The following is a 26,651-nucleotide window of genomic DNA, read 5'->3' on the forward strand; positions in this document are numbered from 1 at the left end:
GTCAGACCAAACTTGCATGGTTTCGAGGGACACATAATTTATTTTAAATAGTTTTTTATTAGGTGGACGCGTAGAGGTCATATGAAGGTCAACTTCGTTTTTTTAAATGGTATGATATGTTTTTTTTACGTACCATCTAGTAGAGCGTTTGAAGATGCGCACATTGATCTACGGGTCAAAATCATTTAAGGTTACTGAAGGCTAAAACTTCTAAGTGCTAGAACTTTTTCATTTCTGAGTTTACGGTATTTCCAATAGCAGAGAACTCTAGGCAATATAAAAAATATAGATATCAACAACTCAGAACTTCTCGGAAAAGAAAAAATTTCTAACGGCTAGAACTTTTTCATTTCTGAATTTACGGTATTTTCAATAGCAGAGAACTCTAGGCAATATAAAAAATATAGATATCAACAACTCAGAACTTCTCGGAAAAGAAAAAATTTCTAAGGGCTAGAACTTTTTCATTTCTGAATTTACGGTATTTTCAATAGTAGAGAACTCTAGGCAATATAAAGTAAATTATTTTCCCTTGCAGTTGGCCTTCAGTGACCTTGAATGATTTTGACCCGTAGATCACTGTGCGCATCTTCAAACGCTCTATTAGATGATACGTAAAAAAACATCTCATACCATTTAAAAAAACGAAGTTGACCTTCATATGACCTCTACGCGTCCATCTAATAAAAAACTATTTAGAACAAATTATGTGTCCCTCGAAACCATGCAAGTTTGGTCTGACACATTTTTTCTATCACCAATAACAGCCGAGATATTCAGGTGGCCTGTTTTAGGTGCCTCACCCTGTATATACATATATATCTCACACGGGAAACGGAGGAAAATTAGAAAAAATTTATTTAGAGAGTATTGTACTGCACAGTTCTAAGCTTTTTCTGCGAAGGAACATCGTGCCGCTTCTCGAGTGAATCTATTATCGTTGCGACGTGTATGCTCCGTTAATTCCCGACGCCGCATACTTAAAGCGAGGGAAGTGCAGCTGTTTGCACAGCGTCGCCGCTACTGTTGGCAAAGTTGTCGCGTGAAGGAGTTCAAACTAGACGGTGGCGGAGTCCTCGACGGTCCGTCGACGTGACCGGAAGCCCTTTGTTCACCTGATTGCCGAACAACGTGGAAACTACTCATTAGCTTAGCAAATAATGCTCTTCCGAGTGCGGTCCTAACGTTCGCTTAAACATTCGCTCGCCACTGTCGTCGCGATTACTGTGCCACTTAAACCCCAGCATTACCAGCTTCCTTAGCAGCTATCGATATTTATAACGGATAACGAATAATGAATTATTATTATTTTGTTTAAGATATAAAATAAATAATAGGTAAAATATAAAATTTCGAGATAGACGAGACAGTGCCACGCAACGTTTGCCGAGCTTTCCAAGTTCGGTCTCGATATCCGGATGGAATTTTCTCTTCTCTGCCATTACAATGAGCTTCTAAAGATGAATTTTCGATGGGTGATGGTAGAATTATTCATAAACGCGTAGCATTTCCCCATTTCGATGATCTATACGGCGAGGTGAGACGCGCGCGAGAAAGGGAGTTCTGTCGGTTTGTTCGGATTGCCGAGCGTTTTACGAAAACAAATTGGAAACACTCAAGAAGAATAGAAACAAGCGTACTACTGGTTTACCGCAGCGGTCGCTGACTCCGCGAGAAAGAAATGCATGGACCAAATTAGCTGGAACAGTCACGGTCCAGACGACAGGTTGTGAATGATGAATGCTGCAGGTAATACTTCGCGAAAGGTAATTTCGAACTTTCCCGCGGTATACGGGAAGTCTAGACACTCGTTTGTGAGAATAGTACGAGCACAAATCTCATAAACTTCAGGACATACAACTAAGTACCTGAAGAGAAGATTACGAGCTTTCTGCCGCTCTGCCACGGATACGTTTAATAATGCTAACTTATGCAATTATAACAATAACGAATATAACAACGCTGACAGAGATCCCGAATAAACTTGGATACAACATTAAAATATATCCATGCGTTTATTCAATACAGAGTACTCCGATATATCATATTTCTACTCGTTTCTCGACACTTTATATGTAAATTTGAAAAATTTATATGTATATTCGAAAAATATCACGATACAACATTTAATGGAAATATAATAAAAATTGCTTTTGCCGCCATAATTAAACGAATCAAATGAATAAAATCAAATAAAGATAACATTTTATTTTCATTTGAAATTTTAACTCGCAACGATTTTTCAATTTTTAGATAGTAACAGTAATTATATGACTAATTCGTAGTATTACCGAGAAAAAATATACAGAATGATTACTACAATTAATTCTCCGTCACTTTCTTTTAAGAATTCGAAAGCACAGATGCCACCTTTGCTCTTTGCAATCCCCATAGCCGTGTACGCTCTCCAGAAGAAGCGCGTCGCTCTTGCGCCTGTTAATCCTGTTAATCGCGAAAGAACGCGTTCGTGGAAGCAAATCGAAAGCGAAAAAGGCGAGGCGACGATCCAGCTCGTTGTCACGCTAAACGGTCGACGCGTTGCACGCGAGAGTGAACGCGAGAAAAACGAATCACAGATTCGCCGGCAGATCGTTCGTCAGCTCCATATATTTAGAACCGTGGCCGCATGTTCTTGACGTGGCGACCGGTCCCGCTCTCTCCTTTTCCCCCGTTTTCCAGACTGACATTGTCGAGCGAACCTCGAGACTCCTCTGAAGATCAACGACGACGACGACGACATCAGCTCCGCTCCGACACGCTCTCCTCGCGTTTTCCTTAGGTCTCGGGAACTTTTGCGAGTAAGCGCGTACATCCGACCTAAGGCTCATCCGATTACCGCGCGGAGAAGCGGATTACTTTTTGCGAATATCGCATTTTTCACTTTGCGAGGAGGCAAAAAATTATTTAACGCCGGTCACAGTTGCGCGCGCGTGTGTGTCCGCTCGCGCGCGCGAACGGACGCGGACGCTCGCACAGACCGGGTATATTCCCGGGCGCTCATGCAGTATTCATCCGAAAGCGTTTAATAACCAATACCGTCGGCGAGCGGAGTGTAATATTTTTTATACCTGTATAGAAAAAAGCAAAAAACTAGAGACAGAAAAAAACGACGAATAAAATGAATAAAATAAAATAGTGATCCGATATATCGGCGCGAGATACACGGGCCAGCGGACGGGCTTCGTTCGGCGCGTCGATCTGTTTTCGCAGATTTTTCCGCGGACATTATCGCTCCAATGGCCGATCTTTACCTTTATTCCGTCCCGATTCTGCTCATAACCCGAAAATAACGCACTCCAATGTCGATCGTTGCTACGCGATCCGCCACGAATGAAGATTAATGATAAAGCTCGACGCGCATTAAACGGTACGGATAAAAGGTCCCACGAAATTATTCGATATCGATACGTATCTATATGTGTATACGCGTGTACGCATATATACGTGGACGCGGCACGTTATTGATATCGGTCGCCGGCACGAAAATTGCCGTGGACGGGACGCACGCACGCACATATTTACGCACGCATGCATACGGAGTCCGTGGGAAAAGCGGCTTAATTGGAGCGATTATCCCCTCGTTCACAAAGAGATAGCGACCAGCATTTCGTGATGCACTTACGTAACGATTATACCCCGCCGTGCACAGGGCAGTAACGAGACGCGCGTGTGCTCGAGACACATCGTTATCGATGGAACTAATGCGGGACGGAGATTAGGTCCTGTGGTCGATACGGCGATGCCCTCATCGTGTTTAAAACGGCCCCGGCGTGCCCCATCAGTCACTTTCCCGTACTTCTTGACTCCGTGGAGGAGCCCTTTGTCTTACGTGCGGATCGATACGCGCGATTAAAATAACACCGCGGATTCAGAAACGATAAAGCGTCGCGGCGCGGTTGACACGAGTCGATATAATTTCGCCAACGAGGATAGTCGAGTTTTTTCAACTCGCTGGAATATTCAGGATCCAGACATTTAGTATTATTAATAAGATCGATACGTGAAATCTCATATAATCAACGATAAATTATCATTTATTCATCATTGTACATGCGCGTGATACGGATTTTCGCTTGCCATCGCGAGCGCGCGAGCGGTACGTCGTATGCCCAAATCACGTTTCTGCGGTATTTTCCTTTTTTTTCCGGGGATTCCCGACGATGCACCGCGCAATCAGATAGCGGTTCCTCTCTCCTTGGATTTCCGAAGGCCGATTCGTCTTCCTCCGTCGACACCCTGTCGTCTTTCGGGCAACAAACCGGCAGCCTAAACCGTTTCCGCCCTTGCGCCTACCAAAATAATATGGTCTAATTCCGACGGTGTCCCTCGGGGAGCATCCCGGGGGAGCAATAAGGGGGGCCACGCGGAAATACTCACCCCGGCATTGAATTTCGTCCATCTGTCCGGTCACGGAGAGGACAGCCGCGAAACTTCTAATTTCCCCATACGTCACGTGCGCGAATACCGTCATGACATGGCCAATCGTACAAGCCTTCCCGCTAAAGGGACCATTTAACCCTTTTTCCCAGCCAGGAGCTAATCACGGAGCTATTTTTTGTGCTTGTAACATGCAAATGCGTCAGTCAGGAAGAGGCTCGTTCGCCAAATAAATAATTTGGCCCGCGCCTATCTACTTCGGGGATTCCCCATGTATCAAACGCAGGCATGGTGAAACACAATACACTCGATGGCGCGATAAATATACCTGGCCTGGGAGAGTTCGTGACTTAATCTACAAGGGTATCTCGAGCGTACAAGTCGCCTTACGCACCTATTCGTGGATTTATGGCGTTGTTCGTGCTTTCAGACCTCTCCACTTTCCGTATCGATATCCGCACGCGTTGCGTAATAATGCGCGGGAGTAACGTCGCCAGCGTATTTGCCGGTAATGGCGCAGACTTGCCTCCGAAAGCGAGCTTACTTGTACCGACAGCACTAGCGTATCAAATATACCGATATAAACGAAGGACGGAGATATTATTAAGAAAAATATTATATCTACGAAACACGGAATGAAAAAGAAATGACAGGGAAAAACACCTTGCAGATCTCTCTGCTAATCGCCAAAGTTAATTGATTAACGTTGCAAGACAACGACCTCAAAAACTCATCCTCTTCGCCGTATGTTAAAAGAACTTAACTAATTTAACTAATTTAAATTTGAAATATCAGAGAATTTAATTTGGATTCTAAAAGACGCATTTAAGCTTTCCTTAATTTCACGATTCATTTTATTAATTGATGTATTCAACTTTCAATTATCCGGCTCGACCATTTAGCGAGTCTTGATCTCGTCGACATATCGGAAATTCGCAAATAGATCGGCGCGATGAGGATTTCCGTCCCGGTGAAAGACTGCAATTCACGTCGTGGAAGCCTTATGGGAATCTTCGCGAGTCTATGGCAGGGAGGAGGCCCGAAAGCTGCACGACGTCGGATATATTTCGCTTGCGCGGCTTAGGGACACCATTCTCCCCGGCGTCTAAGGCGGAAATCCTGGGCAGCGCGTCGTCGTCGAGATTCCCGAAGTGGAGTATCGTGTTCGGGTGTCTTCCGCGTCTTTCAGTCGCGTCGCTCACATCCCCGAAAAGAAATCGCGAGCGCGGTGGCGCGGAAACGCGGATTCCCTCCGTCACCGCCGAGCACTTCCGCCTTACAAAGACTTTCCGCAGTTGAAGGCTAAACGATAAACCAAACAACGATACTTATCGGATGTTGCGCGCTTCTTTCTGGAATTGCATATTAAAATACTTCACTTGTTCAATCCAAGTCAGAACTTATCACGAATACCAAAGTACTTTACTATATAATACTAATAATTTCGGTGCTGATTCAAACGGACAAAGGGAGAAATCCAGCAAGAAGCTAGACGGAAATGATCGCGGAGAAATCGGTGACGAATTTCCGCGAGTCCAGCAAGTGCCGCGGGAGACAGTGGCATAATAAATCTTACCACTCAGCCGTCCGACAGCGGAATTTTGCAGCGGGGAAGAAATTTCAGCGCGGCGGCGACTGCGACGGCGACGGCGACGGCGACGGCGCTTTTTCCTCCTCGATATGGGAAACGCGTCTAATGGAAGAGAGGGCGACAGACGCTCCGGGATGTCTTAAAGCCCATCGATTCGGGGCGAACCTGTCGGATAACTCGGTAGTAAGACTTATCGCGCGTCGTAGAACGGCCCCGAGGAGACAAGGGTCCTTCACGAGTAGGGCAGTTTGTCGAAACCCTCGGCGACAACTATCTTCCGCAGGCAGTGGCTCTCTCCTTCTCTGCCTCTCTCTCGTTCGCTCGATAAGTGGCTTAGAATCCCGCCCGTTCTCTCTCCCGGCTCTTTGTAACCGCCGCTAGTTGTCCACCTTCGAAAACGATCCCTCGAACGCACGGAAACGACCGAAATGGCCCGCTTTTTCCAGCCGAGCAGCTCGTTCAGTCAGAAACGCGCCGCGTTTCAAGCGGTTCCCTGCCCATCGGCACGTGCGTCGATTCCTGCTCGTCGAGGTAATCCCGACGGAAACCGGCCATTTAACGCCGATTCGAGCCTGTGCAGCGGAAGCGAAGCGGAGCGAGAGTCGTGCGGGACGATTCCGTTCGACGCGCGGCGGGTTCTAATTCGCGAGCGACGTGATACGCAGGCTGACGGGAACAAGGGACAATAATTGTTTCTTTCGACCCCCGTGATCCCTGGATCTATAAATTAACGGCTCCTTCGGGGAGCCCTCTTCTTAATTGGGCCCCGCGTATTAATCCCCCTCCCGAACGCAACCGCAAGGATTTATTTGCGGGGCGACACCGAGGGGAAAGAACGCCAGTGATAAGCGGGAGTCGGAAACTGGCTGGAAACGTGGAAGGACACGTGGGATTACGAGGTCTTAACTGTGCGTGCCGAAATGGACGAGGATCGCCAGTTGCCTGACGTTGCGGCGCGAGACGTCCTCGGACATTCGAAACGCGTTGCTCGGAAAATATATCAGCGTTATTGTATTTAATATATTCCTAAGATGCATGTTATATTGAAAATTTTTTAGCTATTACTCCGGATTTTTCCTGAATAACAGTATCGAGGCGCAATAAGCGCTAAACTACTGCAATTCTGAAGCCAGATACTGCCGAACGTTCTTTACTCCTCGATCTCATGATGTCTCATTCTTGTGAAGATTTCAGCTTTAATAAAACTTTAATTAGTGATTCGTTTGGATGACATTATAAAGATTGAGAAAATGATAAAAAATTCGGAGAAAATGATAGAGAAATTTTATTTGCTCTTATCAGTTTATAATGTTGACAACAAATTATCACGGGATGACGTAGGGAAACAGTGATATCTCTAGTTATTACGACTCCTTCATCGGTATATCCTAATTTGATTCACATTTGCGGAGATTAATGATGCGTGCCGTGTGATATTGATGAGGCGTAATCACGCGTTCATTCGGTTTCCCCGATAACGCCACGCGGGGGACTCGTCGCGTCGGAAATGGTACGCCGAAACGCCACGTTAAAATACGCATTAATCGCACGCTATAATTTTTCGGCGCGCCGTCCACCCCGCCGAATAAACGAGCCGCGACTGAACGGGCGCACACACAGGGGGAGAAAGTAGACAAATTTGATCAACGGCTGCGACACCTTGACGTCCTATTCGTTTCCGGTTGTCGCGTCAGCTTGCTGGAAGCGACTAATTAATAATAAGCGCTTAATTAAGCGAATGGATGCGCGCTTTTGTCGGTTGCGCTCGCAGATACGGATGGATGCTGGACGCGACGCACGCGAAGAGGGACACAATTCAAAAGCGTGTTCCACGCCCGCGCTCGCGTGTTTACGGATACATTTGTACAATCGGATGTGCAGCCGCGTGGCGATGCAACCTGCTACTGCAAACGCTACTGGTAACGCGCAATTATTGGTAAACTAATATTTATCAGACACGTGCGCGCACATTTACCTGCGGGTTTGCCAAACAATACAAAATCGGCATGCGGTCGCGTCGCATAAATTCGCCGCGCTCGTTCTCGCGAGCTGTGCATTTTCGCAGCGCATCCCCCCGAAAAAGCCTCACGTGACATTTCACTCCGGGATGCTCGTTATCAAATTTTTTTAATCGAGTATCGAGTTACAAAGCGTTCCGCGCCGTGTTAAAATATACGCTTTGCTCTTTGCGCGAGAATTCTGAAATTTCGAGTAGCGGACGTCGCGTCGATTGGTTGGCTGTTTCCGCGTCTCTCGCCAACTAGGGCTTTCCGGAGTGCGCCAGATAGACAGAGCGACGAGGGATGCGTCGAATCAAAAGATACGTCAAGAGGATCCCGCGTCATTGTCGACGTCACAACGTTTTATCGCGGCGATTTTCGAACGGGCCTGCCCCTGCATCTCCTGTTGACTGAGGGAAGTTAAATAGGGGTGACTAGAAGAGAGAGGCTGTCGTAACGATTTGGGAGCCGCTTTGACGTCGCGTACCTCCACCCAGCTCCTTGTGAGTAAATATATCACGAGCATCCACACACAGACGCCGGATAAGGGATAAACAGCCGTGGGATCCATCTTAATTTTAGAGCGCGGCTCGCGCAAAGTATGGTTCTCATGGTGTCGCGATGGAGAGAGAGCAAGGCGCGACTAATTGAATCACGAAAGGAATTAGCGTAGTGGGTGCGCGTGATCTGCCGCGGGGGTGCAACTGAAGATTAATGAAACGATCTCGCTAACGATCGCGTCCCCTTCGAAAATCGTTAGTGCCCTTGTTACCCTATTTACCGCCCCAAATCGTTGCTATTATATTCAGTACCGTCGCGACCATCAGTATTATTATGCATAACTCATTTCTTGATTAATTGTTGTACTTTATTAGTACAACTTTACATTCTTCTACCGACTTGTGCTAACTCGGTCGAAATGAACGAGCGATCGCCCCTGATCACTTTCCTTTTGTTATCTACGAATCTGTAATTAATGGTCGCTCTGGATCCGCGTATTCGTGCCATCTATGAACGCACGCGGGTGCGTGCATCGCAATCTCCGATCGGGCTCCCGCGATTAGGATGGAATTTCAGGGCGTGCTTCGCGCGCAGGGGGGTGAGGAGGGTCCCTTCGTTCACGACGAGGGGTGCAGGTATCGCAGGTGCGCGATAATTAATAAACAAACTCATAGATATGCGATAGAACGTCCACGCGGGATGTCGCGTGAGATTTACGAGGGGGTAGCTTTGCCCTCCGCTCGCTTATCGTCGATTAGAAACGCGAGCGCGCAGCGACCTTCGATCGCCGTCTCGTTCGCGCGGAGTGGCCTTTTATTTTACTTCCTCCCCCGAGGGTGGCCCTGGCAGTTACTCGGGGGTTAAAACGCTTTCCAAGCGCCGAAGTATAGGGCGAACCATGCGCCGTGAGCCTTCCGCGGTGAAAGTCGTTGCATCGCGCAAAAACAAGGGTGAGTTACGAGCGAAGGGCGCGTCCGCCCGTCCGCCTTTCTCCACCCTCCCTCTGTACTTACGTGCTCGCGTTCAGGAGCCGGATAATTCGGGCGATACATTTGAATTTGCCGCCATTACCCCCAGGATCGCCCTTCCCGTTTATCTTCGTCCTTCTCCCTGGGGATGTTTCCATTAGGTAATTATCGCGTCGACGGACAGGCAAAGTCTGCATTTTTCCCGATAAATCGACTGACTCTTTCGATGAGTCTCAAGCTGCATCCGCGATCATCGAGAGTTGAAGATCAACGACAAGCGATATTCGTTCCTATACAATCATATCAGTAAAAAATTATTCACAAATATCTGTTTAATATTGGGTCGTCCGGAAAGTTCGTGCCGATTTTAAAGGAAAATTCAAAGGCAACATTTTTTTATGTCGATAAATATTTATTGACTTATGTATGCACCATTTTGTTTCACAACCTTTGTCCATCTTTCACGCAACTGGAAGATTCCATTCTCCCAGAACTTCTTAGGTTTCTCGGCGAAAAACTCCTCAAGGTGATTTTTTATGTCGATCAAAGAGTTGAAGTTCTTGCCGCTAAGAGAATTTTGCAAAGACCTAAATAAGTGAAAGTCTGAAGGTGCAATGTCTGGTGAATACGGTGGGTGAGGTAGCACATCCCAGCCAAACTCCAACAATTTTTGTCGGATAGTCAAAGAAACATGAGGTCTGGCATTGTCCTGATGGAACACGGCGCCTTTCCTATTAGCTAATTCTGGACGTTTTTCCTGAATCGCTGTCTTTAATTCGTCCAGTTGCGAGCAGTACTTATCTGCATTTATCGTTTGGTTGTGTGGTAGGAGCTCATAATATAGGATTCCTTTCCAATCCCACCAGACACAGAGCATGACTTTTTTTGGATGAAGGCCGGCTTTCGGAGTGGTTAATGCTAGTTCATTTCGCTTACCCCAGGATCTTTTTCGTTCTACATTGTTGTAAATGATCCATTTTTCGTCACCCGTCACTAATTGCTTCAAAAATGGTACGTTTGCGTTGCGCTTGTACAGCGAGTCGCAGATGGAAATGCGATCCATTAAATTTTTTCGGCCAAATTATGCGGAATCCATACATCATAGCGACTTACGTAACCAAGCTTCACTACATGATCGTGGACAGTGGTTTTCGATATTTTCAGTATCTCTGCTAATTCACGGGTCGTGTAGCGCGGGTTATTCTCGATCAGTGTCTTGATTTGGTCATCATCAGTAGTAGAAGGTCTGCCCGAGCGTTCTTGGTCTTTAAGGTTAAAATCACCAGCTCTAAACTTAGCGAACCACTTACGTACGGTTCTTTCAGCTAAAGCGCCTTCTCCGTAAACAGAACATATCGAATTTGTTGCTTGTGAGGCATTTTTGCCTTTCCGGTAATAGAAAAGCATCAAGTGTCTAAAATGTTCTTTGTTTTCTTCCATCTTCAAAAGAGTACAAAACTGACACGAATCAATTTATCTGAAACAACTTTTTTCCTAAAGATGCGTTGAAATGTCACCTTTAAGCATATGTATATAAATCGTATGTTTTCAATAACATTGATATATTCAGACATGTTCTAACGCCATCTATTAAAAATCGGCACGAACTTTCCGGACGACCCAATATTTGTTCTTCTCCACATATCTACGTAATGTTACATCCGTAAATGTCGTGGAAATTGTGATTTCACGCTCGATTATTCGACCTCTTCTTGCGGAATCAGCATACTATTTAAGAGCCGAGGATCGTTGCGGTAATTTCCACGGAACGGAAACCGCGAGATATCCGCCTCTTATCTGCCCGAGTACGCGAGCGTCCACCATTTCTAGGAAGGGCCGTATTTCTCAGATTATCGCGTGCGCATCCGCGCGAGCGGAACACAGGTTTTATCATCAGCGGCGTAATTAATTATCGCCCGGTTCGTAATCGGTCGGCGATTTAAAGCGCGAGATCGAGAAGCCCGAATCGGCAGCGCGCGGTTGCGTGATCGCGCGCGACCAAGAAATTCGCCGATCTAGCCGTAAGCTGGCCTGCTCTTCGTGTGCATAATTTAATAATTATTTTTCTCCTTTGATTGCAGGTAAGCGACGAACGCGATGGCCTACTTTGCGCGGCGAGGAATTGCGCTCTCGTGTTTTAGCGGAGTGGCCGGATGACGCCGAGTTCACGAGTAGCTTGACAAGTCGCCTCGCACGAGCGAAAATATTTTCGCTCCAGAGTTGCAATTCCGCTTGATGCGTGTATCCAGGTACGGCGCGCTATATCTTCGCGGCGTTACGATAAATTGTCGCGGCGCCTCGGCTAGACCGCCATTTACGTAAACATGTCCGCTCGCGCTCGTGTGCACACCTCGAGCAAAGTGGAATATAATAAAACACGGTGGAGGATCGATAGACCACGAGAGAAGCTAAGTGGGTAACGTAATGGTGCCTGGGTTAACGTGGAGGGTGGTCGGCGCGATGGTAGGGCAAAGGCGCCGGAAAAACTTGCAGTCGTCCTCCTCGGGATTCGTCTCGCGAGTGCTTGCCGGAGGGTGTTCTCCACTCGACTACCGAGGAAATATTTTCCAAGGGGTTTTCTCGCGATCTTGCGTAATCTCATTCGCGATATGTCGCGCGGTGGAGAATGGCGAGAGACCGATGCGTCGAGCTCACCGAGCGAGCGTTGCTTTATAATCTCGCGTTATTCCTCGCCACTACTTCCGTCGTCCTCGTTGACGTTGACGTTCCCCGACGTCGTCACGAACGCTCCCAGCTGAGAAAGGAGAACGAGACGCACTTTTACGAGCGCTCTTGCAGGCGCCGTAAATTTCGCGTTTTACGCCGGTCGCACCGAGAGCGTTTTGCCGCTACGGCTTTTCTACGAGGACAATGCATCGACGATGATCGGCGAACAATGCCGCACTTTCCCGGAGCTTTCGCGCTTTTGATAACTCCGACGATTAGGCCGGCGACCGGCGACTTACGGAGCGAGTTCCTCCCAATCGCGAGGATCGTCGCTCTCTCGCTCTGCGTTAGCGTAGGGATGGTAAAATCCGAGGGACCGTTTACGCCTTCCCGTCCCGTATTCCCTTTCCCTTCCGCACGTTCCGGTTTACGGTGGTTCAATTATCGACAGTAAGGACCAAGAATAGGGAACGCCGGTAAATCTCAGCTGAGCGCAGTTGTGGAGAGACAACGACACGAGAGTCGGGCCTTATAAAAAAAAGAGAAATTGACATCCTCCGAATTTCTCAGTTTCGAATTTCTTCATGACGAATTTGTGATTAATCTATCGCGTCTCACGCTTCGTGTTCGATGTGTCGCCAGATGAATTACGTTCGCGTGTCCATTTTGACGTTCGTTAAGGTAGATAGTCCAGCGCGATTCGTAAAAATGGAACTTGCCAGAAGAGAAATCCAATAACTTCTCGCGCAGAACTTCGTGATAAGTTAAAATCGGGATTAACGAATTAAACAGTTCAACGGGCGGCTTTAAATAAATCCCGTGAACGAGGAAAGAAGTTTCATAATCGTCAGCAAATCCGATGACTTCTGGCAGATGGAGCAGGGAGTAGGTAGAGGGATAATAGCATTTTATTTCCAGAAATACAATGTCTTCGTCTAAGATGTTTTTGAGTATGATACGTGCTTTGCATCGCACTGCGTGATAAAAAATAATCAATCTTTCCGCTCCTGATTTTTTATTCGTTTAGTTGATCTCGCAACAAGTAACAGCGCGCGTGATTGCTCTCTTCTTCCACTTGAAGGAAACGTCCTCATTGAAAAAGACCATTCCTCACGTCGAGTCTCCTGAGGCCACTTCATTAAGATGGCCTATCAAACGACGGTCTCTTCCGAACGAGCCGACAAGGGGCCGTTTCCTCGACCTGACCCTGTCGAAGACGAGGGACAGCCGGACTCTCGAAACACATTCATGAGTGATCCATAACGAAGGACAGACGGCCGAGCGAAGTTTCTCCTTGAGACTCCGGCACAAAGAGAGACGAGGGAAAGCCAAATGGAATCGCTTTTCCGACTTCTGGCTGCGGTGCTGCCTTTCGGGAAAATTCGATCGTCATTGGAAAAACCCTTTTCTCGAGAGCTTCTCTCGCTCGACGGACAAAAGAGCTCGACGTTAACGAGCACGATCCCGAACTCGGTTCTCCTTCGCTCGAAAGTTTCTCATCACGAAGATCTCCGGGCTTGCAAATTAACGGCGCGAATCGCACGTCTGCCAGAGATTTTATCGCTCTCGTTATTCTTTACGGGAATATAATTTATACGGGGAGAGATAATCCCCGGAAACCGCCGCGCGATCCGACGTGGATTTCCGGAAACTCCGCGATATATGCCGGCGTGCTCCATCTCGCGTTTTCGCACAAACGGCGCTCCCGCATACGACTCTTCGTATCCGTTTTACCGACTTCCAGGGAGCCGCGACGATCCGCGGGAATGGGGTCCTAAAACTTTCGATACTTCCTTCCTGCCTCCGTCCCTCCTCCGCGATGGCAGAATCGTCCTCGTTCCCGGCGATCCTCAGAGATAAGCCTAAAGACAATAGGGTGCGCTAGTAGGAAATGACAGCCCACGACGCTCGAAGATCCAACCCCAAGATTAAGGGTCGTGAAATCTCTCCGTCTACCCACGTGCCCTGCTGCTTCTCTCTTTCTTTCTCTCTCTTGTGCACCCCTCATGCTTTTCCCCGCATCATTTTATAAACTTGGCGAATCCCCGCTCGCGAGTGAGCGCCCACTCGAGTTCCCGGCTGAAACACTTGCCGAGCTACACGATTCAGGAGGGAATAAAAAATCGGAGAGGGCCGAAGAGCGCTAAGCGAGGAAGAGAGACGGAGAGAGGGCTGGTCCCTGCTACAGAAATGCGTAACCGGTATGTCAAATCCTTCGCGGACGAACGCAGGCACGACGTCTATCCGGAGATAAGAACAAACGGTGCGCTCGAGAAAACTTAAACGGTAATAGGAACGAACTTGTCTCTCCCTCTCTCTCTCTCTCTCTCTCTCTCTCTCTTATCTGACCGTGATGGTTTTCCCTGCCTTGAAAGATTATCCCCTGAGTGGCGGCGCTCGGCGTTCCCGGGCATTCTGCGTGTAACGCGACGCGTAAAGTGGCCGGATAAAAACCGCATGTGAACCGCGGGAAAGATATCTCTGAATGTACTCGAATATACTTGAAGAATGAGTATCCGCGAGGGAGAGTCCGAAGAGACAGACCTCGGTCACCTGCGAGGGAGAACAATTATAATGCTCGTGATATTCGAGTTCTTGATTGCCAAGGCAACGAAGCGGACTTTTAATTCAAGTAGTAATTAAGCGAGTGCTTTTAGAAAGCACTGTTGTCAACGTTTGTATTTCTGCAGTCATATGAATTGTATAATATAAGCGTATAATATAATTACACTTTTATTACCGTGTAACTACCCCCGCTTTACCAAGAGGGTACAAAAGTACGGATAGATTAGTGTCCCTCATGTCTACTAAATCAGTCACGCTGTAGGCACGCCTAATCACTAACTGCAGTCAAACGGCGCGTTAATCCGTGGAGTAGAGCCGATCTCGAATCTATGCAAATACAATTACCCATCACCATCTCTCTCTCCCTTTGCCATCGAACTGTGCGGCGCCCTTGGCGCCCGAGATCGGTTCTTATCAGGTCGTTTCTCAGAGTATCTTGCAAACGAGGCAGGATCATCCCGGGGACTATGTTAATGCAAGGGGGAGAGCCTTATCCCGCGGGATTAGCCAGGTTTGCGGGCCCATTCTCCACTCTTTTTTCCGACCAAAGTTTAACCAGAAAGGATCGATCGTAGTTTCCTCTCGTAGGCACGCAACATCGTGGTCTATTAAGTTCGACATAAACGTACGAAAGTGCAGGATAAATAAAATTCCCGTAAAGATCGCTCCATGATCAAGCCACGTTAACTGCAAGCATTTCTTCCGAAGACAACGTTCCGCCTGCGCGCAAAGATTATCGTGCATGCGTTCTTCTGCGTGCGATTTCTCGGTGATCCCAGTTAAATTGGGGATTTGTAGAATTTTTGCAGCTTTTAATTTAAGTTTCCCTCGTTTCATTACCATTCTCGCCGCGATAGGAACAAGCCGGCGGGAGCGTGTTATCCCGCGGGCGTGGCAGTATTCGGAACATTGCATGGTGCAATGATGGTTCTCCGGAAAATTGACGGAGCGCCGCGGATTCCGGCTCTATTAATCGCGAGAGTGCACTCGCTCGCGATTCCCCCGCAGATGCGGGGATGGCACTCGGTTATCAATGCGAGCGGCAAATCGCGGGGAATTCGCATCGTATAAATCAGGATTTAACTAAGGGCCCCGGGCAAACGAGCGAGAGAACAAGAGGGAGTCCCCGACAAATCGATGCGTTAGATCGCGCGCGTCTCGACCTCGCGCGTATTTCATCCGTCAGGAAATAATGATTCGCGCTGCATCACTCGTTCGACGGCTCGGATGAGCGGTGTCCCGATGCAAAATGACTTAAGCTCCCCTCCTGTCGCGCTAAGAGCGATCTGAACTCGATTTCTCCGAGATGACGCGAGGATCTCTCCATGAATTCGCAATGGTGTACAAGTGAGAACCCGTGGAGCGTTGTTCTTTACGAAAGGAAGCGTTTTGCTCGAGCAAACGAGCAGAAGACAACCCCGAGGAATAATGATGGTGCCACAAACGATGATACGATCGAGACTTTAATATGCTCGCCGCCGCGAGAATGATCCGCGCGTTCTCTTCGCCGGCTTGGACGTTTCGTAGGTTTTCCACGAACGCAGGATGTTTTCGCAAGGCACCGTCGACGGCAAACTCCCGCTTCACTCGTTCGCTCACTCGCGCCAGAAATAATCACCGGACAGAGCGAGTCCAAACTCGTAAAAACGGAGTTACGTTCGCCAGCCGTTGCGCGCTTATCGTGCTCGTTCCGTGGTCGACTTCTGACCGCATAGATAACGCGAGCGGACGCGCATCGCACTCACTTGCAGTGCCAAATGATTCGTAGGATCATCGTAAAATATTACACGTGAGTGTCGTCAAATGCGCGTAGCGCGCGCACGCCGACGCGCACTGAGACAATCAGTCAGCGTTTCGGAAAAGGGACGGCATTCTGAATTCTGATCGATCGGTCCGATGATCCTCGCCCGGTCCGAGATAGAGCGCGGTTTTACTGCGGTCCCCGTAGATGGATAAGGCCGCACCGGTCATTCGGTACGGCCGATCTGCGGCGCGATAAAAGAAAATTACATCTGCCGAGCGTAAATCGAAATACGCCGCCGCCGTCGCCGCGTCGATACGCGTACGGTTACGAGCCGCAGTTATGCCCGCGTGAGTGCCGGGCCTTTGATAGCGCAAAATACACGCCATGATACGACGTGGTTTCTTTTGTGTCGGTGGAAACGCCACTGGCGCTCGACAGCGCGCGATCGCATCATGCGAATGCAACGCGAAACGGTTGCAGGTAGTCATTAATTTTTTCAGTGGGCGTTTATCGCCGCGCTGATCAGACATTCGGAACGAAGTGTCGAATCGACATAATTCCTGTGCGCGTATTACAAGCTCGTGCGAGCGCATTGCGAGCCGTGTGTGTAATCCGGTAATAACTGGCAATTAAAGGCCGCGAGTGTGAGGAATTGATCAATTACGGTTTCCTAATTACGTTTCCTGCGCAGATAATCCAATCGCATCATATTTCATCAGTTTGAGCGCTGGCCGGGAGTCAGCGCGTTTGCGTAAACTCGCTGCTTTCTTGCTTAAACCGATTATGCCAGAACGCAGTGTAAAATAGGAAAGGAGTCCGAGAAGCTCGAGAATAATTGTGTAGCAGGCGTTTCAAGTTTCTTCATACGTTGTTCAGCATGGAGGGATGAGGGAGGCGCGAGAAGGAAGGGTCGGGCGTACTGTAGATTTCACGAAACACATTTCCATTCTCATTCCCATAAAAAGTTCTGGAGCGACCGCGGGGAAGCTTAAGGTAACGAAGAGAAGCGACGACCGCTGTCAGCGTCTTGCGACGAAGTGGCTGATTTTTATGAGTCCCAAGGGTCTTTCCCTAAACGTCATACGCACCAGCATCACGGTAAACCGTTCTCCCTTCTATTTCCGCTGCGCGGGACGTTAACCATTCTTCATAATTGTCAGAATGCCACGTTGATGGTCGAATGTGCACGCCGCTGAGAGACACGCTCGGTGAGTCTCGAATTTATTCCTCGAGAGTACGCGCGAAAGACTTAAAAGCCGACTTGAGAGACGAGTCGCCACGAAACGCGGGGGAATTGTACATTGTGTAGTTTTGATTACCGTATTTTTATCAGCGTTTACGAGGGTAACGCGGGGAGACCTTTTATGTACGTCTCATGCAGAAAACGGGGCGGTCGCCGAAATTATGCTGCCGACAGTAGTTCTCCGTTGTAACGTCATGCTCCGGTATACGGGGCTATATTCGTTTTTACGCCACTGCGATCGGGGATTGTGAAATCGCGTTAAACTCCCCCTCTGATAGGCGATTATGCTCAACGAACCTTCTGCACTTACGCACGGCGTCACGCAGCCCCCTTCGGATTTAACCAGCGACAGGCTCGTGCCCCGACGACGAGACAGAAAAAGTTCATCGCCAATAAAACGCCAGGCGGACAGTTTGCCGTTAATAGCGTCGGTGAAATACGGCGCTCGCCGTATCAAACACGCTCGAACGACACCTCGTAGCGTCTCCGCGCCGTAAAATCGATTACGAACGAATTCCGAGGGCCATCGACGGGCCATTTTAAGCCGCACTTATGGCCGGGAACAGCTGTTTAATTAAGATAATCAGTCGCAATAAGCAAGTAATGACGGGTAATGGAAACCAGCTAAACGAGGAGAAGAGGCGTAACGCTGGATTTACTCGAGATTGAGCGTCCTCCAAGATGAAACCCGACGTAAAGGACGGAATAATGCTCGTATCGACTTTGTACCTTCGTCTACGTCGTCGCTCCAGATGTATTTGAGTCTTTAAGCGAATCTTCAACCGAGTTAATCCCGTGCTGAATTAACGCTGCTAGAACTCGAGCGGGCCGCACGAGGATTTAGCTCGGACGTTCAAACTTACACGGGGACAGCATAAAGAATCGTAAGTCGGCAGCACGTCGAGCTAATCTCGCTTCCGCTTCCTTCGCGGCACAATGGAACTTAATTGACCGGAAGACGTCAACGCGCGCGCCGCCACGTTTCGTCGCCACGAACGTTCCTCGCCTCGCAAAATATTCCTCGTCACTTTCTCGGTCCAGCGCTCATTAAGTCGCGTTAGCACCGCGTTAGCGCCGGATCGCTGCATAATGTTCCGTGGTGAAAAGTTTTCCCGTTAAGCGAAACCGTCTCCCGGCCTCGTTGAATTAATCAATACGCTCGGAACGAGTCGCGCGCGTTCGCGTCTCCGCCGCGATACTCGAAACGGGCGCGCGAGATGATGGATCTTTAATTAAACGACACGACCCGCGCGTCAACGCCTCGCCGAATCCAAAATCACTATCGAGCATGGAAATGATCGAATTATGGTGTTACTTTATCCGACAAATTGCGGAAATACGAAAACACTGACGGAAATGTTGCGGAAAATCCGAGCTCAGGGACACGTCTAATATGATTGGCAGTTAAAATTATAAACAATACAATTTCGATTTAATCGTAACTTACTACACCGGATTTTTTCAAAATCTCGATACGACGAGCGAAACCGTGAAACTTCTTCAGAAGTTCACGACTATCAACTCTTCCAGCATTATCTCTCTTCGATCCTCCGCTCGTTTCCTCGTAGGTTTCCGATTCCGGTCGCAATCCCGTTGGAAAACAATCGGACATCGAGTTCCGCAAATTGGCATCTGCCTGCCGATAGTTCGATCGCCCGGGACCATTGTTGTTGCTGCGTGAACGAATAGTTAATTTTTCGCCGTCGCGGCGCCGCATAAAGTGGGCCAGTGTGTACCGATCTGTCGATGTGTCGATTACTCGGGACAATATACATTATTCCCCGGTGCCGTTCTCCTCCGCTTGGCGTTCGCGAGCTCGGCACGGTCTCGCGCGTCGATCGATACGTCAGCCCGGTCGATGAAAGCTCCCGATTTCCATATGCACCACGCGCCGCTACGTGCATTCGTATTTCCGTCGCCCCAGCAGCAGCAAGGCGCAATGCCGCCGGTCGCCTGTATCGCCGACGGTTATTGCATCGCAGTCAATATCAATCGACAGTGTTTCAACATTAATCGCCACCGTGCCCGCCGTTTTCGGCGGTTTCTGGGATATTATGTTGGAGTAACGGGGAGATCCGCGTAACTGCTTAACGAGAATGCCTTTTTCGCGCGCGACAAACGATTGTTTAAAGACGAGAGAAGATCGTCAAGTTAGAATACGAATACCAAGAATACACGTAGCGATGATGTCAAACTAACGCAAAGCGAACGCGACAAAATAGCCACGTATGTGCATCACAAGCGAATGGTAACGATGATGCTCTCATCGAGCAGCCAATTCGCATATAATAAGAGTAATTAATTTTATGTATATTTTAATCGCGATTTTCACGAGTATAGGATTGAAAGGAAGAGTGAGCGAAAAGCAGCATTAGTGCCGATCTCCGATCGGAGAGAACCGTATTGATCGAGCTCGACATGTCCGCTTTTTCGTACTAATGTCGCGTTTCCTCGTCGTGGCAATCTATGCATGTACAATTATTCCCGGACAAGGACCATCCGAGGTACACGCCGACAGCGGCAGGATCGAATTGCTCGTTTCCATTGGCCTGCTCGTCCTGTCATTCGACGCCGCAGGGCCGTCAAGGGCGGATACCCCGGCGTCCTGCAGTGATGTTACATCGAAGTGCATCAGCCTCGTAGTGCACTCCGCATTCCGGTTCGCCTGCATAAATATTCCTTCCGAGGAACGGCGTTACTCCAATGAATATTGCGACGATATATTACCCTTCCGCGTTGATGCCATAAGCGCAATTCCGTTTACTGACGTTCGCCGGAATAACTGCGACGGAGTCGACGGGATATTTATTTTATTGCATCGCTTGGATTATTGCGTCTCCGATAAAATGCACGGAAAGATCCGCGCAGATTTGCTTTTCGAAATCTCATTCTCCGGCGTTTCTCCAGCTGCAACCTCAACCACCCCCAAGTCATTCTGCGCCAGCCACTTCGTGATGATTTCATGCTTTCGCATTATTTCACGACACGCACGATACGTTACGTCGATGTGACGGCGCGTCGCTTGATTTCAGAAATCGAAGCAGGATTTCGCGCGTTTACCACGAACTTCCAAGTCAGCCTTGTCACGAGAGTCGATCGGCCGGCCGGCCGAATGCGTTTCCACGGTGTCGCTAATGCGCTAATGTCGATCCGACATATAGTCCAGCATAGTGCTGACGTGCCCGTTGTTTAGGACGGAACAACGACGTCGTTGTTCCGCCGAATAACGGATACGGACGTGCACGTACACGTACTCGGACGTCCCTCCGGCCATCCAGTGGGATGTCCCGCGAATTGCGTTTCCGTGCTGCGACCGCGTGCGAGTACGCGGGACCCCGTGGCCGACGGTGCGTTTTATGGTGGACGCGCGTATCACCGAGATGGGCCGCGGCAAACCGGAAATGGGTCAGAGCCGAACGACACGGTGCATCAATTTCTACGATCTCGCGCCCGCTGCTTTATTACCGCGACGGGGGTGGTCATTAACAAGGAGAAAAAGCCTCTTTCCCTCTTCTCTCTCACTTTCTCTGTCTTTCTTTCTCTTCTCCGCGGTACGTTTATTTTGCTAGTAACGCGGAAACCGGCGGCCGCCGTTGTTTTTCTCGAACAATGGAGCAATATTTGATGCCGCGGAAATGGAAATATATTTAATAACCGATACGCCCCGCGCGCGCGTTACGGCTGCGGCGTGGTTCGCGATACGCGGTTTGTTTTGTCCGACATGGATTACGCGTTGATGGAATATTATCGATACGCCGGTGGCACCATGGCACCGAGAGGGACGTGTACACCGTAAAATTTTATGCGTCGGACATTGTTACGCGCAAAACGAATTTTTAGCCAGCGGCCTGATTAAACGAAGGATGCGTGCATGACTTCGGTTAAGGAAGCCACTCATTCCTCGCTCCAGGCTTAATTTTATTTCGAGTAGGTGTCAGAATAAACAAGTTATTAAAATAAAGCTTAAATTGTAACGATATTAATGATAATAACGATAATAAATATATAGAATAAAAAAATTAGCTTTTTATTTATCTGATTCCTGATAATACAGATTTTCGTATTCGCGATAATTTTTACGAAACGCAGACTAACGAAATATTAATAAGTAACGCATTATCGCGTACGCTCGTACATTTTCCATAAGCGTCATCAATAAAGACTTCAAGCTCGTGGTGTATCGTACGTGGTGCAGTGCGAGGTTTTAATTATCCGTGTTGTCTTTCCAGCGAAGTTGATGTTGATCGAGAGGAACGTTTCCATTCCTGCCATTTGTCTCGTTGCCTCACGTCTTCCCGCGGGACCGTGCCGGCGATTTGTGTATTTTGACGAGTTTCGGGCTCGTCAGGACCGGATGTCTCCACTCGGGAGACCCGAGAGGCGCAACCAGCTGTCTCTGGTTTTGGCCTCCCTCGACACCCGCCGCCACCGCCCCCTTCTCCAAACGGTTTCCCCATCCGCAGGTCAGAACGCGCATCGTTACAAATGCAAATAGCGTCTCGCACGCATTTTTTTCCGCTTTATACCGCGCCGCAGTGCGACGAGGTCGGGCCGAGCGCGTTCGGATCCAGGAAGAGGATTATTAGCATAGAAACGTTAAATGAAATTTACGTGCGCGCGTCTGCCGCGCATTGTCCCGCTGGAACGTATGCAAATGCAACGAGACAAGGTCCGAATCGCCGATTTATGATTGTACTCAAAGGGAACCTTCCCGAGGACTCTTGAAACCGTGTCGATGACATGTCTCTTAAAATTCAATGATACGCGATGTTGCGAAGCTCGTTTATAAAATATATAAAATATATTATGAAATTTTATATTGCATTAAAAATTACATTTTCGAGAAAAAGTTTCCCGAAAGCTCTTGAGATACCCTAACCCAGAGATCTGCAGCCATCGATTGGCGCCGGCTGAAGAGATGATAATGAAATTCATGAGGTATAATAATCACCGCATTTAACGGTACATATTTTTTCCGCAGAAAATAGGAGAGTCCCTTCCAGCTCGCCCTTACACTTTTGACATATTATTATTTTCTCCACGCGCCCTTAATAAATCCCCCGCCGGGATTTTATGAAAACGTCGTAATAAACACTCGTAGATGCTGGTTCTTTTCCCGCTTTGCCGAATTCCCGCGCGCGCGCGAGAAATGCCGGATACTGAATCATTTTACCTTACTTTTCCGAACCGGGGAAGACAGGGGAGGTGAACGCACACTCGCACGTGCAACAAAAAGAAAAAAAACGAAAAGAGAGAAAACGAGAAAGAAAGAAAAGGGAAAAACGTCAACGAACCGGTGTCGGTGGCGCCTGCGCGGGTACCAACGACGCCGGGGTACTTTCTCACGGCGTGGCGCCGCGACGCCAGGCGTCGTCAGTAGCGCGGCGTGCGCCGTCATACTCGCATGTTACTCTTCATCGAGCCGCGCGTGCACATGCAGTGCGAGGTGTCGCACGTCTTTTCGTCTAGACACAGCTCTGATTTTTCTTTTTATCTTCTCTCTTTCTTTTTTATTTTTGCGAGGCGTTGCAAATTACATAATAAAAATTTCAGAGAAGACTCGCGATCGGTTCGCCGAACAGAAACGCGCACGTGAGGACTCAGAATTTCAAAATCAATCGCGGGATTAATTGTAGAAACAAGAATCCTGAAAAATGCCGTCGATGAACGTATCGTCAGGGTGATAGAGAAATTTTTCTAGGACAGTATTTGATGACGAACTGCGTGTACTTTGACGAGAAATCAAACGGAAAACGCATTTTCATATCCATGAATCAGATTTCAATCTGAATCAACATCGGAGATACGATTGCCAAGAAGGAAATTATCAGTGATGGACAAGTGCTCCACGTTCACCATTACGCAACGCTGGACTTTGTTAAGAAAGGGATGCGGGATGGATGAACGAAGAAGCGTCGCGATCTAGAAGCGGCTCGCGGAAATGATCGACGATAAGAAACGGAGATTAACAAGAACAATATATATAATTTTCAACATTCGAAGTTTATAACTTTCGAAGACTTCTGCCATAATGTGCAAAAAGTGAACGTTAATAACGAACATGGTACCATGTGTGTCGCGAATTAACAATCTTCAGCAATCTTGAAGAAGCAAGGTCGAGCCAGTTGAAAGATGGACACAAAGTAAGCCAAACGAAGAGCACTTTCAATCCTCGCGTATTCAATAGAAGAACGTAAAGACGTGCGTTTCGCGGGCTGCCGAATAAATTGCGATAAATCGCCGGTTCGTGCGGGAGCGAGCACGTGTCACACTTCTACAGCAATTTCGGGCCCCTCGTCCCGAATGTTGAGTCGCTCTCGGTCTCTCTCGCTTCGTTCGCCCCCGAAATATTACCGGTTTATTACCGCCTGCGCCACCACGTTGTGCCACGCCGCGGCAGCTGTCGGCAGACGTTTACCTCCCTGTTGCTCGTGCTATCAGTCGTTCGTACCAGTTACGGTGGCTCGACCGCGGACGGACCTGTTGAGACATTCGAGTGAAGTTTCGTCAGACGCACCGGAACTTTCGAAACTCGTCGGCGTGCTCTGTTCGATACTTGCTTGCGAGATGTCGACTGTCGGGCAAATCGAGAGTACCATAATGATAGAAAAGTTTAACAAGACATTAGAATAATGATTCGGGTATGTTCGATGGAGCTAGATCGTCCTGACAAGCTGTGTCTTCATCGAGCTTAATTAGAACCGTTCTAATCAGATTTTATCGTTGACTCTGACATTGTCGATGGCTCGCATCGCTGGGCGCGCTTCGCTGGCGAACTGTGAAAGTGTGGTGAGAGAATTGTGAAAACCCGGAATTTGCGTGGCGCAGCCAAGGATCCCGAGCAGAAGATTCCTAGGATTGGTGCGGACGACATGGCGACCGGTCAGGAAGGCAAGGAATCCCCCAGGTATTGCTTTCGATGCAACTTCAAATAATTAAAGCAGCACCGAAACACTGCATTCGACATATTCGTATCGAGGGATGCATTGAAACAAAATTCATTTATGTGCATCCCATGAGCCATTTATTCCTACTAATAATTTAATCGTAATAGCATCAGGGAATACTCGCTCTTAATTTTGATAACGATAACCGACGAATTTTCTCATAGTTTCTCCTTCGGAAAATGTTTCCTCGGGAAAAACGTTGACTCGTTAACATCCAATCGAGCCTCCGTAGTCTATAATCAACGAGATTATTCCTTCCACTTAATTGCGCGTGGCGGCGGACTCATTACCGTGACTCGCGATTAATTGCTAATGGATAATTAAATTCCAGCTGCTCCTCTCATTATCTCCCGTGTGTATCGCGATGTACAGTGTCTTCTCGCGCACGCGATCATCCGCGCGTGCATCATTCGATTACGAGAAACCGATGAAGAAAGAGTCGCAGCAATGCGATCGCGCGCCAAGGATCGACGATCGAGAGATTCGTTTCTGCCGATCGGACATTGGAAATAAAATCCCAAAGAGTCTTCCCTGTTCATTCGGAACATAGCACGTATTCGTATATAGGGATGCATCTATGAACGTGATCGACCATCGGACGCGTTGCAGTTACAGTTGCATGTGTCACTCGACTGTCGAGTGATACGTGCTGCAAGGGTGCCCTCGGCCGAATGTATGGGAATAGAATCGCGAGAGCAAAGTGACCATACAACGATTAATTAAAAATTGAACAAACCGAAATATGCGTCACTTTTCTTTCTGAAAATGAGAAACACGACTTGCGCTACAAATCCGCGATAATCTGTTCTAATTTTCGTAACGCAAGAAGTCTCGAGACGACATCGCGTAAAGCGCGCGAGTTGTCTCTTGCGCGTCCAGATTTCCGGCGCGAGAGAAGCAAGACATCCCTTCGTTCGGATCGCGCACGTATCCCGGTACCGATATCCCGATATCGATACGCGAATAATCACGAAGGGAGGACAAGGGTGAGACCTGAGGAACAGTAGATGCGGCGTTTCATTACTCAGCAGCAACAACGTAGCGAAGAATACCGGGAGGAAAAGGACCACTGCGATTCTTCCATCGACGGCGACCTCTGCCCTTCCGCATCCTCCGTCTCTACTTATTATGATCCCGTGTCGTTCTCCTCGAAGCCGTTCCTCCTCCCTCCTCGTCGACCCCCAATCTTCCGGATATTGTATGAACCGCGACAGACCGATCATCTCTCTTGCCCGTCTTTCCATCTCGCTCGCTCTTCCTCGTCCGGTTATTACGAAACTCGCTTTCAACGAGAAGACGAAGGATGCTGGAGGAGGAGCAGGGTAGAGCAGGGCGGTAGGACGAGGCGGTGGAAAACGTCGGACGTGTGCCCGCGAGGCATTGTCATTTTCATCGGCTTGCAGTTTTCCCGCGGCTTTTCCTCCATCTCCTCCACGTCGTTCTCCTTGCCGCCGTCTCCTTCCTCCTCCATCAGCGCGAAAAGCCAGCGGCAATGAAAATACGTTGGCCCTTTATTCCGCCGCGAAGCGTGCATCGGACGTACGTATGTACGTTCATACATGTCTGGGCGTTCGGTCGTTCGATACGTTCGGGGTGCGCACGGGGAAGGGAGACGATCGTAGAATCCCGACCGGTGTATTGTCGAGCCCTTTATTGAAAATTAACATGAAATGAAACGGCATCCGGCGTCACCGCACCGGACTGCAGCCGCGCGGACGATACCGCATACTACACCATTATTCAGGGAAACCGAAAACGCCACGAGCGAGCGCGCCTGTCGACGCTCACAATTTCACGATGGCGATGTGTTAATTAGCATCCGGTTTGAAATTTAATTACATTTCGTAGCCATTATCCGCACGCAATCTTGAAAAGCACGGACGGCCGAACTTCGTGCTTCTCGAAGGAAGCTCGATCGCTGAAACGCGGACGGTTAACTTCTTTTCCGGGCTGCCTCGATTTAATTAAACAGCAGATTTAATTCCGCATCGCGTCGCATTGAACATCGAGCCACAATCATCTCGGAATAAAAGGTATCGCGGCGTAAT

The 26,651-nt window shown here is 48.5% G+C and overlaps 1 protein-coding gene across 2 annotated transcripts in view; it reads left to right on the forward strand.

The window, feature by feature from the left end:
• Positions 1 to 26,651, forward strand: part of LOC105287618 (kinesin-like protein CG14535) — a 218,458-nt gene that overhangs the window by 53,119 nt on the left and 138,688 nt on the right. The window lies entirely within an intron of this gene.

The sequence above is a fragment of the Ooceraea biroi genome, chromosome 5 (assembly GCF_003672135.1).
Source record: "Ooceraea biroi isolate clonal line C1 chromosome 5, Obir_v5.4, whole genome shotgun sequence".
NCBI lineage: Eukaryota > Metazoa > Arthropoda > Insecta > Hymenoptera > Formicidae > Ooceraea > Ooceraea biroi.